This window comes from Cupressus sempervirens, chromosome 10, assembly GCF_028749045.1.
Source record: "Cupressus sempervirens isolate cs-2001-9-10 chromosome 10, ASM2874904v1, whole genome shotgun sequence".
NCBI classification, from domain to species: Eukaryota; Viridiplantae; Streptophyta; class Pinopsida; order Cupressales; family Cupressaceae; genus Cupressus; species Cupressus sempervirens.
In genome coordinates, this window is record NC_143127.1 from 249540267 (window position 1) to 249555623 (window position 15357).

The 15357-nt window shown below is 32.6% G+C and overlaps 1 protein-coding gene across 3 annotated transcripts in view; it reads right to left on the reverse strand.

Moving 5' to 3' along the window:
- Positions 1-8297: 8297 nt before the first annotated feature.
- LOC149533567 (uncharacterized) overlaps positions 8298-15357 on the reverse strand; it is a 117932-nt gene continuing 110872 nt past the window's right edge. For all 3 annotated transcript variants that reach the window (XM_089803589.1, XM_089803587.1, XM_089803588.1), the window contains one exon: positions 8298-8819. The gene's annotated coding sequence lies outside the window, so the exon portion shown is untranslated. The remainder of the gene's footprint in view (positions 8820-15357) is intronic.

Consider the following 15357-nt stretch of genomic DNA (forward strand, 5'->3'; position numbering starts at 1 on the left):
TTGGAACTAGCTTTCTGGCACTTCTTTCGGATAAAAAAAAGACCTCTATATGCTCAAGATATGGCCAAAAAAGAAATATTAGTTCAAAAAGGACTTGAAGGGCAAGCAGGAGGGATGATGGAGTGCTCATGTCATGCTTACATCAACATTTTACTACTTTAAATTTGATGGCCTACTGTCTGTCATAGCAAAAAAGACTGTCATGTGCTATGTCGCATGGCAGTGGGCCCAAAAATGAAGACGTGGCACCTAACACATGGTAGGTGTCAGTGGTAGCACGTGGGTGGAGGTTGGCAGGAGCAGTGTGGCCATGGTAGTGCAGTGGCGACAGTAGTAGGCAGCTGAGCCTCAGTTACACTGGGTGAAGTGGCATGCCAAAAAATTTCATGAGGAAAAGTCGTTGGTGCTTGAAATCGAAAAACGTTGCCAGAGCGGCCACCGAAAATAGGAGCAGTGATGCAGAAATTTTTACGGGTTGGAAAAGGTTCGACGATGTCAAAAAGCACTATGGACACCAGAAAAAGGGACCTACAAGCCAGAAAATGGCTTGTAGCCCTTTTTTAAAAAAAAAATTCTATTAAAAAAATTGCCTCAGACTATGTGCAGAAGGTCGTATAGCCTTCTAGGCAAAAAAAGTTTTGCCTCCCAGATCAACGTTGTCTAGCATGGACAAACTTTATATGGAAATTGGGATTTTGTCACCTTCTGAATCCAACCGTGAGGTCAGTTTGGCCTCAAAGTACTCTGAATTTTTTTAAAAAAAAACCCTATTTCACAAGAAATACCCAAAAAAAACTCCAGATCTAATTTGTCAAACCCTTGTTCTCTTTTTTCTCCAAATACTAAAGAAGCCATAATAGATTTGTCTCTAATACCATGAAGGATTTGAGAAAATATGCAAATCAAATCCATGAAGCCCTCGAATACCTACATGTAGAAAACTTGTCACAGAGAAGAAAAAGACAAAAAGAGGCAAGGCTTTGCTCTGGAAATATGCAAATTGTATTCTCAGATAAAGAAAAGATGTAGATTATTGCAAAAAATCAATCCTTATAAAAGGAGATCAAAACTAGAAAGGGTAACCTAAAATGTTATAGAGGGTAACCTAAAAGGTAAAAGCTATTTAATTAGTTATTAAAGAGAGAATGTAAAAAGCACATAAAGAGAAATCTTAAGAAGGGAGAAAAGGTAATTTAATTAATGAAATTAAATCAACCTTTTTCTCTAACATGAGCCTCACTAACTTCCTTTTCACATTTTACATTGTTCTTAAGATTGTCAACTTCATTTCTCAAATTATTATTATTATTATCTTCCTGTTCTCTTCGTTTGTCTCATTCACACATATTCATTTAATGGGTTTTTTTTCTTTTCTTTTCTTTTCTTTTTGTAGCTTGAGCATAATGTTTCTAGACTTTCCTTTGCTTCCTCGAAAATCTTCATTCATTCAAGTATTTTAGTCATCCTTAGGGATTGACTTTCGAGTTCCTTTTGGGTTTCATTGAGGTTTTCTTCTAGTTATGTATTCTTTTCCATTAGGTCTACAATTGTAGCATCAACTTCTTTTGAATTAGTGCTATTTTTCAATTGTTCCTCAAATAATGTAGACTTATCTATAATCTTTCTAATAATTCTTTCCTCTTTGCAAATTACTTTCTCAACTTTTACTTCAAATCATCAATATGTGCAAGTGTTTCATTCAAGGCTTCTCCCAACTTATTTTCTTTTTCATTCCTCTCCATATTCCTAGATCCACTCTCAAGTTGTTAGGCTTTTCTTATAAAAAACTTTTCTCTGATACCAATTGTTAATCATGACATTCACTTTCATAATTCACCAATAGCTTGTATAGTATTATTGATAAAACATAAAGTAAATAAATAGTAACATAAAAGATTCACACCCATAACAAAAAAAATTAGTTATGTAGAAAACCCTTGGTAGAGGGAAAAACTATGGTAGGGATAACACCCACTTCTTCAATGCAGTAGAAAAATATTTCTCGTTAAAGCATATATACAATATATCACCTTCTATGTGACTCACCTGATAAGGAGTGACTAATACAATGTGAGTTGTATCAACACCCTGTTAAGATTACTGTTTAAAGAGATTGTAACCCGCCAATGTGGCATTCACCATGTTAAAGGATTTACAAAAGTTCTTAACGAACTCAACAATACTTTTAGTGACTACCTTGTTAAAGGATTTAGAGTACCTTGTAGAAAACTAATTAGGATTTCTTACAAGATAATTTAATATATTTGTGCTTTCTTCCAAAGCTCGTCAGATCCATGATGCTCATCAATCCTTCCTCTGGTTTCCTTTTTTGTTTCCCTGTTTGCTTGATTTCTCAATGTTCGTTCTTTACTCTCTCCATAACCCAAGGTTTTTTTAAACTTTATTCTCTGATCCCTTGATCATTAATTGTATAATCTCAACCTTAGATTCTAGGGTTCTTTCTTCTTGATCCTTCCATAAACAAATTTTCTCTAATATGTTCTTGTCTTACCAATTGTTGTTGGCCTTTGATAACTGATCTCCATTTTTCAATACCATAATCATCTTTCTAATAGCGTTGCCTTATCTTTGATAACATGAAATGTCTTTAGATATCTCCTATATAGGCCGATAGTGTAGTCTTAGAAGTTCCTTCTATAATGTGACATGAATGAAAAACTATATGTATTGTCAACAAACATATATTTTAATCATCCCTGAATAATAACTTGTACAAGCTTGGAAAAAAGGAGTCAAATACCTAATAATAGTCATTGTGAACCAAAGGATTTGTGCATACTCTATAGAAAAAAGAAGATGAATACCAAATTGGCAATCACATATTTTCTTGTGGATCAAATATTTTCATAGCTTGAAGAGATTTGAAGAAATATGTATAGAGCAAGTCATCCTAAACATTAATATCATTCCATGGGTATAAATTTCATCTCAAATGGTACCATATACATTATCTTGTTCAAGATTTGATGTTACACATATAAAAAATAAGGATTCTCATAGTCCTAATGATGTCAACATAAAAATCACTAATATTTCTTGTGAGACAATAATGTAAAGTACATATATTTGTGTCTTCACAACCCTAATGCATTGAGACACTCTTGGCATCAAAATTGAATTCCACATACAATCTACCTCTTCTAGATAATTTCAAACATAAATATGAGCTTGTTTCATCATTGGGAAATGATAAAAACATCCTAACTACCCTCCTAATTGACCAAAAACCACCCTTAAATCACTATTTTGCTAATTTTGGGTTGTGAAGTTGATTAAAAAAAGTCATCAACTTGGAAACTTGGAAACTTAGATCTCCCCTTTTACATTAGTGTGGTCAATTGATTTAACCATGAATAAAGTGGATTATTAACCAAACTCTTTGAACTTGCCCTTCTAGCCTTACATAGTAGTCCTTAAGGCCTCATGTCATTATTCACAACTTGAGTTTAATACTCCTAATATGCCATTAAAATTAACTTATCCTAGTCTTATTTAATGACATTCATGGTCTTCATTCATTTTTCCAACTTCTTTAGGATGCATCAATAACCCTAGGTGCTTCCATGGAATTGTTTTCCCTGCACCTATTAAGAATTTAATTATGTACTAATTACTCTTTATATTTATATAATCTAACATATTCAAAACTTTTCAAATACTTCCTGACACAACAAAGGAAACGAAGCAAAGGAAAGAAAAGAATGGTCGACACAAACTTGTCTCTAGTAGTTATATGAAACTTGTTGCATGACTAAATGAAATATCACATTAATTTTTTATAAATTGCAAACAATTTTGTTTTAATAAAACAATAAAAGCATAATTCTTCACAATACTAACTAAAAATGCAAGGCATTGAGTTCAATACAGCGCTCACTAAAGATGAAAATAGAATATCTTACCAACAAGGCTATACAACTATAGATGGATAACTATAAGAAATGAGTGTCAAAACAAGAGATACTACTACTTTTGCCACATAGGTAAATAATCCATTTGATGTTAAGCTCCAACATTAGGTGAGTATATTTGTTTTAAATAAGCAAGCAACCATGTAGAATGTTAATTCTAGAGAACAAACAACATATGGCGAAGCTCTGGATGTGCATCCCAAGAGTGCAAGTATTCATTTTCTATTAATATTTTATATGTGATAAATAATACAATTAAATATCTTAAATTAAAATTGGTGTAGTGATTAATGTAACCCTTTTTGTTAATATTTTAGAGCATGTAGTCAGTGTTGACCAAGTAGAGCATGACCCAACTATACAACATCAAGAGTGTAACGTTCCTCCATCAGGTAAAGGGGACCATTGTTATTCCTTCAAACAAATTTTATTGCAATTAGTTTTTTGATTCACATAACTTTTCATATTTTAACTCCAGAGAGTGTTCAACCAGTTGAGGTCAAGGTGAGACCAAATGTCGAAAGATGATATTGCCCATTAGGTAAAGAGCGCTATAGTTATTGTTAGAGTAGTAGAGTTTTTTCTTATTAATTAAATCATATTGATTTAATTATTAAGTTACTTATTATCTCTAGTTTACTTAAGCTAAACTTTGGGCATATAATAATTAATTATTATCATGCAACCTAGGTTTTACCTTTAAGGGTTTTGATCTCCTTTATAAGGATTGATCTCTCATTGTAATTAAATGTTTATTCACTTTTGATTATAGAAATTTATCTTTTTGCTCATCAAGAATGTCTCATCAATGGATCTGAGAATTCTAGCCTCCATAGCTTTTGTTTTTCTGTTTTTGTGATAGGTGTTTGCATGCAGGTGATTCTTGGGAGCTGTGGGGTTGATCTTTCATCGACTTCAACAATTATATTTCTTAACTTAATCAAACACTTGTAACAATAATAAAAATATGCTATGAATTTGACCCATTTGTTTGTTATTGCATAAAACCCCCCTATAAAATAGTGACTTCATCCTCAGACTAGACATACATTGAGAACACAAGCAAAGGGAGATGATGAAGAAATTGACCCTCAAGTTTTTTTCACTAATAGCAAGAAAAAACAAAAAATAATGATTGTAATGTACCTTATTTGATAATGAATGATTCTTTTATGTTAATGTATCTATTTATGTGCTAATGAATGTTCATGAATGATATGTGTTAATGAATATTGATGAATGTTAAGGGATGTTATCAATGAATGTCATGTGATAATGAATGAATGGTATATCTTATTAATGGATGAAATCATGAAAGAATGTTAGATGAAATAAATATTAAAATACTCTCAAAACAAAGTGAAGCTCAATAAGATAAGAAAACCATTAAATGTGGGAATGATTACACAAAAAAAATATAAAAATGATCGGTGGTATCGTTGGTACAAAATAAAAAAATTTTGTAATTTTTGATTTTTGATGCATGCAATTTCAATGTGCAACTATTATGAATTTATAACGTAACCAGATTTTGTTAAAGCAAATTGTGAGATGTAAGGTAACGAGAGAATAAGGTAAATTGCTGAAAAATAAAATCCTAAAAGGACATAAGCCACAACGCCAGTGCGTTTGCAAATTAAACCTTTAAAGGCGATAGTAGAAAACCAACAAAAATTAAAGTTGTGCAACTATAGCTCACAGATGCAATCGTCGATGGAACTTTGTAAGACTGTATGAATTCACCTCATCAAATCGTGCAACCACAGAAGTGTTATTTTTTACTTATTATCAATCTTTTCAATACTCATATGTTGTTTAGATGTCTTTATGTAACAATTCTAGACAACTAGATTTAGAAATCAAACTAGGACACAACCACACATGGTTAGTGCTAGTTCTAGGAAGGTCATTAATTTCCTCCATGAGAATAACAGTAGCTATACTTGGTAGCATCCACCAAACAAGTCATGGATGCCCATACTTGGTGCTGGTATTGTGAAAAGTGATAAAACATAGTCCTTTGAGATTTGAGGGTTTTGATGAATGGTTCTTAAAAGAGTTACATAGATATGTTGTTAAGCATTGTGTATTTCTGTTAGTTTTTTCTTGAAGCAATGTGTTTTTTCTTTCTAAATTTATGATCATGAATAAAAAAGGAGCTAATAGTCTTATTGTGTTGAATCCTTGTGTGATATTACACATTAATAGCACTCCTCCCACAACACTCTTATAATGGCCCACATGATTGCTAGACTCCTTATGTAGACATTATGTACTATGGAGTAAACGACTCAAAGTGCTTATCCTCAAATAACAACTTCATTCATATTGCTAACTACTTATATACCTAGCACGGCTTCAAAAGAAAATTATGAGGTCTCTCTAGTAAAGGTATCCACATACTCCAAGAGATAGCTCTCTATTGTACCTTAACAAACTCATCCATAGTTGTTGTCCATGCCATTTCAAGTTCCTTTTGAAATGGTTGCAAAGGTCCACTCAAGATTTTGATTATCTACACATAGCATATGTTTAAGATGTAGTCATGATGCACTTATAAATATATTTAGACAACTCCACAAATAATTAACTCATATAGAAAAATCTGCTGCCTCCACATCAATGTCCCTTTCAATGTAACATTAATGTTTTTAGGTTGATCCAATAGTTAACTTCAACCTTTGACATGCCAACCATTAACTAATTGTTGAACATTGGTTATTAAGACTGAATGACAACCACAATTATGACTGCACACTTATTTAACCATAGAGCACTTGTAAATATACCTAGCAACCACATATTGGTCTTTTCCTGTTCAGCCAAGAAACACAATATGCTACAGCATGTCTTTATAGTAGAAGAGGAAAAAGCATTCATTAATATAAAGCGACTCATTATAACTTAGAGAACAACAATGAGATGAAATCTAAACACAGCCGTTAGAAGCAGAACACAATTACCCACATATTCATCACATAGGCAAAATATGGGGGAGATACCTATTCTAATATTAGTAGTAAATGGGAAAGTTATAGGGTCTAAATAATCAATAGTCCTAAATAGTAACTTTTTAGATTGCTCATAGTTTATCAGCATAATTTCCTTCAGGTCTGGTGAGGATAATTATCATACCTCATATATGTGCATCCATTTCTAAAATACGCACTACAAAACAATATTCGTTATTATTACATCTAAATATAAATAATACCAGTTACATGAGATATTGATGCATTCTTCAACATTGTTGATCACTCTGACATAAGAATTTAATCTTGTATTAAGAATTTCAACCAAAATTTTCCACCTAAATATAGACCTTGGGTAGAACTTTAAAAATAGCATTGATCCATCTTAACATGGATCTCATATATGTTGAGTCTCCAAAAAAATAGAGGTGCTAACCCCAATGCTATTATATTATGGTGCTATATGATTACCGTAAGTCTTTTGGATACCTCTTAGAACAAACTAAAATCCATGTTGAATCTTCAATGTGCCAGCTTCCTAGAGATATATTTTCTAGTTTTATGTTGTGCCTGGGTATCCCCGTGACTCAACTTGGTGCCCAACCCACCTTATCTTGGTGTTACTTTGATGTCAAGTCGGGGTTGGGGAGGAGTGAGCTAGGGCGAGACTAATCTTCAAGATATTTTTAAAAATTTTAAGTTGGCCTTCAATATCACTTAATATCATATTAATATCACTACAATGTCTCTTGAATCTTTGCATTCCAAAATGAAGGTACCAAGAAAAAGAAAAAACATCAAATTGAGGATTGCCAATGCCTGTTGTCATTGATAAGGTCGATCAGCCTTCAATGACTCATTAATTTCCAAGGAAGCAAGAACATAAAAGGGATTGAAGATCCTTTTTCTAGATTAGGGATGGCCATATTTGTTTGTATTGAAATTAACCAGAAAAACAGTAAGTATATACATTCAAATCACCAAATATTTATGTACATATACACCAGGCTAAGTTTGATAAAGTTATATCTTTCTCCTACAGCTGTTCATTTTCATGTTGATGATGAATCACAGAATGCAATCCAAGATGCAAAACTTCTACACAGTTAAATCCAGAAATCAGTTACAATAAATATCTTGGACTGGAAATCTGATGTGTTTATTTAAAGTTATAACTACTAAGAATTGTTGTTAAAATGATCTAGCAGATTAACGAAGGTACAACCATATAGAGAGAGCAATCTTGTGTGGCATTATTTTTAAGATTTTGGGTGCATATAAGAAATCAAAGACATATATAATATAACATTTAGGAAAGTAAAAAAAATTTTAATTCCTTTATCTTCACAAGAATAAAGACCAAGCATATAAAGGGTTATAAGGTCCTGCAAAGTGGTGCTCAAGGAACAACTGTATAGATAGTGATGGAAGAATGTTTTTGTACAAAAGAAGTGCAAGGAAGAGATAGTTCCATTCCAAAGTAATAATAAATAATCTCGTATGGCATATTCAGGTTAGCAACAGTTCACTCACAAGACTGTTCTTTGAAGGGACTCGAAAAACAATATTTGCATGGAATAATTCAAAGTCCAATTGTTGAATACCAACTCAATCTAGTGCGTGCCTTTTTTACATTCCTGGTTTGCTAACTATCATAGATCTAATAACTTCTTCCAATGATGAAACCACCAAATAGTGATAGCAGAATAATCAATAAGATTGATATGAAGTTAAGACTAAACAATCTTGTTTGAAGAAAATTTCCAATGGGATCAGTGCCAAAACCACTTCCAGTTTGACATGGTCCTGGAGTTTTTATCTTAAAATGTATTAAATCTGAACATACATAGCTTTTTTGAAGATCTCCTGAGTTTCTGGGCTTGATTCCCAAGTGTAAATCTCCAGATTGCAGACTCTGAAGATTCAAAACCACATAAATATAGGTTAAAGAGTTTAATAACAGCATCGCAAGATTTGCGTATATAATGTTCTTTTCTTTAACTATATTAAATTTGTCTAGCACAAAGAGTGGAGGAAAAAACCGCTTTTGCCTACTAGTAATGCCAGATATTTGCTGCAAGGAATTGCAAAGTATTAAGATTAACCAAAGCATGTTTTTGTGCTGTGAGTACAAAGTGAGAGAGCCAAAAAAAGAATCTGCTAATCTTCTTGATGGTAATTTCTTCATTTTGTAACACCCTTTGCAGGACCCACAAGACTAAACTTTATTAAAAATAACTTCAACAACCAAACGACTACCTGAAGCAAAAAGGTTATGAAAAAGTGTTGATGGCAAATGAAGAACCCATAAATGTTTATTACCACATATACAATACAATAAATAGTACAACTTTCTAGGATAATCAAACAAGAAAACATTTAAAAATAAAACTGTAAATGCAATGTAAATCTCTAAATAAACATAATTCTAAATATAAACAAAAATATGTTATGCGCAGTCAGGCAACTCCAAGAGTGGCATTTTGCAAAGAGGATATAGACATGATGTATTTTCCTAAGCATTTTTATAGGTTCTACTGACCAACTTGGCCTAAATGACACATTAGAAGCCCTCATCATCATTACTCGTGCCAGCTACCAAAATATACATTGCCGTAAGATATTTTCTTAGATGGGAAGATGTAAACATACAAATAAAATGTGTACCTTCATAAAGCTTATTTTGTATTTCTAATACAATATTTATTTGCTTCTTATTAGTGTGATAGCCAACCTCTTGGGTCCATGGTATTTTGCTCATGTTTTTCAGTGATATAAACCTTGGCCTAGTTATCTATGCCAGCTGAACGGTTAAGAATTAGTGAGACTATATATATGGTTGAGAAATAATAACAGACTACTGAAAGAATAGAACTCAAGGGCTAGGAGATTTTCAACTTTCTGTAGGGTGGGAAATTTGATCTCAAGATACCAAAGAGCAAATATACCTAATGGTACCTCACTTAAACTAGGGTTTTGGTGAGCTGGGGAGATAAACTAAAAGAACTGTTGATTTAATGCTCAAACTGAAATATTGAAATAACTGATGGTTACGATAAGTTGGAAATATTTTGACTATGGAAACAAAAAGCTTGAATAATAAACTTCCTACCTTAAGGGTGGCAAGCTCTCAGCCTTGGGCACTAGCTTGCTAAGTCACAAGGTTCGAGTTCAACAATGATGTTCGTAAAAAATTTGGAATTAAATTGGCGTTATATAATTTTCAAAAAAATTAAATATATACAATAAATTATCAAAATAGTTAATCATTACAAAATGATTTGAAATTAAATTATTGATGAATAAACATACAAAATAATAAATATAAATGTTTTTAGAAATTATATTTTAAAATATAGTAATCTAACAATAATGAATGAACATACAAATAACAAATATTAATATTTTAGTAAATAATTTTTTAACATTCTAAACAAACTTAAATGCTTTAATACTGATAAACAAATAAAGACAACACAAATTAAAATAAATTGATACCAAAAAACCTGTAAACAAATAAAAACAACATAAATTTAAATAAGTATAAATTAAAATAAATTGAAACCCAAAAACCTGTAAACAAATAAAAACAACATAAATTTAAATAAGTATGAGAATAGAACGATGACTGTCGACAAAGGAGAGGAATGGAACTGCAAACACATTGAGGAGAGGCAACGATGATTCATTAATAAGAGAGGTAGCAACAATTTGCAGAGAATGGTTGCAGACCAGACCCATGAACAAGTTGCAAAGCGCAAACATTGCAGACAAATGGCCCACAACCCACTGCAACCCACCATGACGTTTTGCAGACAATGGCTGCCTCGAACTGATGCTAACAATGACAGACAATGGCTGCCATAATTTTCCCTAGCCATCCCAAAATGATCTTGATGCATTTTGTGTAAGCAAAAGCCATTTATTTATTAAAAAATTCCTGAAAACCTTTTAAAAATGTCACAATTTTTTTTTTTCCAAAAAACAGCAACTATTTTTTGGCCATACGAATTTTAAACAATTTTTTACGAATTTCTTTTCATTTCTTATAAATTCGCCAAATTTCGACCCTGAATCCTAAAATTCGGTGAACCCTATGTCTTAGCTAGCTTGCCATGGGGACATCTACACAATGTACTGTAGTATGTACGGACAAAAAAAAGCTAGATGCTCCTGGCTTAATCCTACACACTCCTCTTCACCCGACAAATCCGTTAATGACCTACGCACATAGAAACAAGGAAATGTGTTGGGGTCGTATAGGGGTTTGTTGTAGTCCAAACCCCTGCTTGTGTTTTCACCTCCATGGATAGACAAATAGATAGATTTGTAAGAAAACCGATAGACAAGAATGTAATAGAAAGAGACCTCACTTAATGGAGGAAACCAATTTCACACATATCATAATACTAACATGCAATGCATGTGTTGATTAGACACGATATATCAGATGCATAGATAAGAGAGAAGAGATAGTGTTGCATAGCAGAAACCCCTCGCTTGAGATGATAGCTTTGCATGTGTAGACAAGGAGACTAATCTTTTATGAAATAGAGTGCAAAGTTTGACAAAGCTTCATTGTAGAGATCATAGTGAGAGCCAATAGTGAGATTGTGTTGCCAAATAGTAAAAATGAGAAGATGGGGGGTTTTGTAGCTTAGAGTGGGCAGTAGTAGCCATTTCGAACACATTGGAGGAAGGGTCACATGTCGAAAGAGGATCTGATGTGGAATATGCTCTTTTTAAAAACAAAATCTTTTGAGGACAAGTGCATGGTGTCTGTGGCCGACAAAAGGCAGATTTTGTATATTGTGTTGTTCTCTGAATTTGAGCCAGTTATCATAATGTAATGAACCCTACTGGCCCACACTAGCAATGGGGCACAAATATAATTTTTGTATGTTTGGTTTGGAAACTTTTTGTATCTTCTTGAGAAATATATGTTTTTGGAACTAACAGAATACAAAGAAGTGCTGAAATGAAATACAGCTATTATCTTATGCCAATAACCACAACTTGGTTATAATTCAATGCTGCAATTTATTCGCTTAACCACTCAAGGAAATGACGATATATCTAGAAGAACTTGTATGTAGAAATCTGTTGCAACTGACAATACATATTCCACGATTTATCACCAACCCCAACAACGCTGCCCAGAATATGGCAGAGATTTCCAACGCCCAATTATAGGTGTAATGATGCCAAAATTCAGGTGTTAATGGTGTTGTATGCCGCCTGAACTCCAACAACCTGCTCACAAATTTTAATGCAGCCTCTAAGACAGTAATCACAATCCTCTGTTAATGCCATGCTATTGCAAAAAGTATGCCAATGTTGTTGGAATGTTGCAGCAGAACAAACACCTGTTATGGCGTCCAAAGATTGAAGAAATATGTATTTGATGGCAATGAAGGCTTCCACGCTCTGCACCTCTTGTATTGATTTTCTTGCTACGACTGATGACTTATGAACCACAGTATGAGTCCTTTTATCCTTCACGTTACCTTCAAATTCCTCCTTGTGTTTGCTTTTCGCAGTATCTCTATTGTCTCTTGTTTGGAATACAGGTTAGTCTACTGTTCGATCGATTCTTATTGCCATTGTCTCTTCAATGACGTGCTGTGAGTAATCACTACTTTGGATTTGACAGAGCTTCGTTAATGCATTCACTCTCCTTGTCGGACATCTGGTTTCTTGCAAGGTTGAATAATTCCTTTGCTACACTGGTTTATGTCTGCCCAATTCCGCGTGCTTGCCTCTGTCCCTTCCTCATCAATACTTTCCTACGACCGTTGGCCTTGGTCGTAACCATCTTTCTTGAGTTATAATATATTTACATAATGTTTGCTTTATATATTCCTTGTTTATTTATACAATGTTTGTTTATTTATATGTTTTATAATTGAAAATTATTTTAATTATTTTATAATTGTAATGTTTATTACAATAATATTTATTTGTTATTATATTATAATAACACTTATTTAATATATTATTAGGCAGATAAATGTTTAATATAATATTATATTAATAATAGATTATATTGTATTGATTTAACAACATATGATATTATATAATTATGTAGCAATATTATTATTTATTTATCTGGCAATTATATTCATTTATTAAGATTTAAATATTATTATAGTATAATTGATTATATTTTATTATTTATTATTTAAATATTATATTGATCATTGTGTCATTGTTTTAATTAATTTGACCTCTGGGATTGGGGATATCACACAAACTCTTTGTTCTTAAGGTTCCACGATGTCCAAATGCAAATGCTCAATTGTGGATTTCGTCATAAATGCACAGGGTGCCTTTTGTGACACTACAATTTTCCCCCAATTTAGTGAATTTTGATCGACTCAAGATCGAATGACTAAGTAACTCAAAAGATATATTCATTAACTCATGAACTAGATTAAATGCAGTACTTCACTCAAAAAAGGATACTATAGCTATCACAAAGGTCAACCAAGCGAACACAAGCAATGCCTCCATATGCCCCTTGTGCTCAGCAAGAAAACCAATATGTAGCATGAAAGATAACTGCAAAAATAAAAAATTTGTTAGTAAAAGAACAGAAGAAGATACTTTGACGAGAAGAATGCTTAATAAGCATTGATATCAATTGGAACAAAAAATCTAATGAAGGCCAAAAATATGTGCCCCGTATTTTTGCCCCCAGCAAGTGGGAAAATAGGAAGGAGACAAACTAGGATTGCCCACAAAAAAAATCATACTTGGGTAAACAATTGGCTATATGTTACTAATGTGGGCCCATATAAGAGTCATTTAAACCATTCGTCATGAAATTTTCTTTGAGTTTTGCATAGAGCCTTAGTGAAAATTCCTTGCAAATGAGAGCTTCGAGCCACCCTGATTGAGGAGTTGTATGTTGTTAAGCAAAGCGAGCCCCTAGGTAAGATAGGCATCATTTCACCTTTTATTCTCAGTTTTTTGTGCTTTTCATAGTGTTTTTAGAAATTGGGGCAGCACATGTCCTAAATTTGTGTGCTCATTCATCCATGCATCCTACAAAAGTTTTCATACTATCATCCATTATACAGACCAGTGTCAAGGTTTTCCGTTCGCTTCTTGAAGACTTTTCAAATAACTATAACAATAGTTTCATGGGAACTACAAAATTATTTATTTATGACGATTATATATTAATGAAGTTATTTAATTTAACTATGAAGATTGTAGGTTAATGATATTCTTGTAGAAATTAATATTCATGGATGAATAATGTACATTGAGAACTTGATGATAATCTAGATGGTTATGTTAGTTTGAAATGTTATTATGGAACAAATGTAAGTATAAACTAATTTCTTCTTATGTCTGTGAAGGCAGAAGATCACCCATGTGATGGAAGGGAGAGTATCATTAGTAAGAGTGCAAATGCATGGCGCAAGGTCAGAATTGTCATTCAAGCAGTAACCCATAGGTAAGTATCTTGGTCATTGTGTCACTTAGTTAGGGTTGATAGCCTTAGACTCCTTTGGTCATGGTAAGTATGGTTGTTTCATTATCCTAAACCTAATTAAAGAATTAATAATTCATGTTAATAAGAATTTTTATTAAGATCTCACATGTAGTCATAAAATAGCAAACAAGTATAGATATGTGCCTATGATGAGTTTGGACATCTCAATACATGGACACAAATGTTGGCACTAAGTAACAAGAGCATGCATTGCATCAAACCTAAAATATGGTGTGTGCGTGACCAAAAATTATATATGGATATATAACACTTGGTTAGCTCGTTGATATTTAGAGGGAAACATTTATCATCATATTAATCATATATTAGTATGATGGTAGCAAGTTCATTATTCCTCAGAGACTGACAAATGTAATATCTTGTCACCTAGGTGACAAAGGGTTACCCTTCTTAAGGAGAAAGCGCTCCTAGTGAAAGTGTAATTTTTATGGATTGGATCTGCATTCTTGTCACTACTTGCATCCCATGAAAACCAGAGTACTATATCTTTCATCTTTTGTTCATCAATTTAATAATTGGCATTATTGAGCCACCAAGAAATTCTTATCAGAATCAATACAGATTATAGTCTCAAGCTACTAGTAGTCTTGCTTAATCTTTTGGCATCACCATTGTTTCAAGCCATAAAAAGAGCTCCAGCTTGGTAGATCAAGCCTTATCTCAAATCAGTGAGTGTTCTTTATTTTCATCAAGTGAATCGGGAAAGTCCATCTTGCATCACAAATTCTAATCAATACTTATAATTGATGAAATATCTATTTCATATTGAAGGAACATATTCTCAGTGCATTTAAATGACTACGAAATCTTAAGTTTGTCTCAAATAAATACATTAATGCTTTCAAAAGAAATCGTATTTGTTACTATCATTATCCTTGCTTACATAGATAGTCCATATCGTTTTGAACTTATACTGATATATGTCATT